This window comes from Pectinophora gossypiella, chromosome 2, assembly GCF_024362695.1.
Source record: "Pectinophora gossypiella chromosome 2, ilPecGoss1.1, whole genome shotgun sequence".
NCBI lineage: Eukaryota > Metazoa > Arthropoda > Insecta > Lepidoptera > Gelechiidae > Pectinophora > Pectinophora gossypiella.
Genome location: NC_065405.1, coordinates 2,464,633 through 2,467,908, shown reverse-complemented (window position 1 = coordinate 2,467,908; position 3,276 = coordinate 2,464,633). Strand labels below are relative to the sequence as shown.

At 38.6% G+C, this 3,276-nt stretch overlaps 1 non-coding gene across 1 annotated transcript; it reads left to right on the top strand.

Annotated features, from left to right (window-relative positions):
- The first annotated feature begins 1,386 nt into the window (after positions 1–1,386).
- Trnah-gug (transfer RNA histidin (anticodon GUG)) lies at positions 1,387–1,458 on the top strand. Its single transcript has one exon. It is a non-coding gene; the product is annotated as a tRNA-His (tRNA).
- The last annotated feature ends 1,818 nt before the right edge of the window (positions 1,459–3,276 follow it).

The window sequence follows — 3,276 nt, the reverse complement described above, 5'->3', positions numbered from 1 at the left end:
GAAGCAAAGGGAATTTCATAGTCTCTGCTTACCCCCGGTGGGAAATATGCATGAGTTTATATATGTGTGTAATATAATTGGCGATTTTCCCTGACATTATAAGATACTAGAAACAGTCATATCCAGCCATCCTTAACCGCATTATTATGTTTCTTGTGACATTAACGACCATTCTACCGTCTTCCATTAGGAGCCAATTTCCTCGGTCCTCATAACTTACTTTTTTTATTTCCCCCTAAGTATATATTTCTTGCTAACTTTCATTCCTCATGAGACTCGACATGAAACTTCGGTTATTGTGCGCGGACGTAATTTTTTTTCACTCCTTTGTCAACCCTTTACGGGATGATTTTGAGAGATTTGAGATTTCGAGGAGGAGAACTGACCTGAGTACTTATCTTTTTTTTACCTTTGATGGGTTTGCTCTTGGCCCCAGATTTGCTCGAAGGCATTGAGGCCTAAGATGGAGCTCGCTCGCCCAGAAGGTGCCTGTTCACTCTGGCCTTGAAAGCACCCGAAGAATTCCACTCCCCGTTATCTTGTTTTTTTTTAATTTATTTAAATGAAAAATTTAAACGGTAGATTTACAAATCATCCCCGCCAAACTTATGAAGCTTCTCTTCGTCGCTCTTTTAATCTTTGCGGTTTAAGTATTTTTTTTAAGCGCATTTACTAAAAGATAACATAAACAATCTATATACATCCCACTGTTGAGCACAGGCCTCGTGTATTATAGATAACTGACCAAAAGATTGACCAAATGGACATGTTATGCCATCGATTGACGAAAAGACGAAGCCAAGCGTAGTCCAAAGTCAAACGCCTAAGGGAACGGTCCCTACCGAATGCAATCCCGATCTCGCGGGTCTAATTTTTCGGGAGCAATCCCGATGCATAATATGTCGAGATCCCATTCGTGATTGACGGGATTATGCTGATTTCCAAAGAAAGTTTAATTATTTAGTTAGTAATATTGAAGAATAAAGGTTTTGTTTTGTTTCAAAAAAAAATTGTTTTAATTAACCTCACTATCACAAGCAAGCAGTTTTCATCGTTTTTAGCCACCCTAATTTTACATTTTTTTTATGAATGGATCTTATGAATGGATTCGGGATCTCGTCTAATCCCGAAAATTTCGGAATCTCGCGAGATTGATATTTCCAATCACGCGGGATCTCGAATTTAATTTGCGATTTCGATTCGGGATTGCATTCCCTAGGCAACGGTTAGTCTAATACGATTCTAAAAACATGATTTAGTTTTTTTGTGTTTCTTACAAAACAAGCAACGGTTTTGCAACAATTCAGATTGTGAAAGTGTTCTTGTTTGGGTGCTATTCCGCCGAAAGTATCGGCGTATTTCGCCGCTGTTGTCACAGCTCCGACAGCCGTGATCGTCTAGTGGTTAGGACCCTACGTTGTGGCCGTAGTAACCCAGGTTCGAATCCTGGTCACGGCAGTGATACACTGTCGCGGCGGAGCGTACTTTTTGTTCTCTCTCTCTCTCTTTATTTAAGAGCTGCGCTCTTGTCGGTGGAGTAATCGCCATTCGTCTCTTCTTCCCGCCAAAATCTTCACCTCCTGATACGACACTACCGGCACCTTTTTGTTTTATTAGTTTCTTAAATGTTCTCCTAGGTCTAACCCTTCCTCTCTTCCCTTCAATATTTCCTTCTATGTTGTTTGTTATAAATGAACCATGTCGCGTCAGGTGGCCAATCATATTTCCTCTCCGGTTCTCTATAGTCTTCATTACTTTTTTATTACTTACTTTTTGTTTATACGAAAAATTGAACAGTTATGATTACTCGCAGTGGTGCAGCGTGGTGGAGTATGCGCTATACTCCTGTTGATTGAGGAGAGGCCTTTGTCTAGCAATGGGACATAATAGGCTATTTATTTATGCTATGTTTCTACGAATAATTAAGAAAACGGGAAGAAAGTATTTATGTCGTTTTTATGTAAGTATTTATAAAGTGTTCTGTTACTAACATAATATGGACTTGTTTCCGAAATAAATATTTTGAATTTGAATTTGAATTTATTATTAGACGCCATTGTAATAATAGATAAACATTTAAAAAAATAACACGTCACAACATGTGTTCGCGACTATGTCCCAATCTGGGTAGTCAGAGGTCCAATCATCGCAAGGTGAACTAAGTACCCACTCCTCACCGGGTTCTCTGTTAGACCCACGTGGTAAGTTGAAAAAAAAAATAACTAACACAAAATTAGCCTCTGTCTAGTCCAGTAAAGATGGTGGGCGTGAAGTTGTGTCAGAACAGGACGCAGCTAGAACCCATTGACCCCATAAATATTGACTACTGGACGTCAGGACGGAAATAAATCCCGTCTGGAGTATTTATGCCCGCTCATAAAAATCGACTAGAATCTGCTGACGAACTGTAATTGTTTAGTTAGCAAAGACGGATCGTGTCGTTAAAGTGATATTTTATTATAGTACGGTCACTCGTTGATATTTTATCTCGTTGCGCACGTTAGCCTGGATGTTAGGGTTCATCGACAATTTAACACGAAAATCAAATCAAATCAATTTATTTGCGTAAAAATCTTAATGCGGTTCACAGAATACACATATTTATCAAGTTTCAACAGTATAGCTATTATAGTTTCGGAGAAAAGTGGCTGTGACATACGGACGGACGGACGGACAGACAGACGGACGGATAGACATGACGAATCTATAAGGGTTCCGTTTTTTGCCATTAGGCTACGGAACCCTAAAAAGGTGGTAAAATAATTTAAATAACTAATAATTATGTACCCGAGCAATGAGAATGTAGGCGATTATCACGTTAAATCTGTACAGCGCCATCTATATTGTTTTTCAGGAACGTAGCCTGGAAAGTCCCTCATAAATAGGTCGCGATTACTTTTGCCAACTGCAAAAAGCTTGTAATCACAAAAACACTTTTTTGGAGGTTAAAAAAGCGGCCAAGTGAAAGAAAGAAAGAAAGAAACGTTTATTATAAAGGGACACCACAGCAACAAATATAAAACAAACAACAAATATACAATAAAAACACGGAATAACACATAACTTACAATCAAACACATAATAAAAAAAAAACAACAACATACACGAGAAACACAAACAATCGAGTGTATGGACTGGTCAACGATGGTGGTGGTGTCCTTTATAAAAGTGCGAGTCGGACTCGCCCATGAAGGGTTCCGTAACAGCAAGTAACATAAAGTAAATTACGGTTTACGATTTATGATGTATTAAAAAAAACTACTTACTAGATCTGGG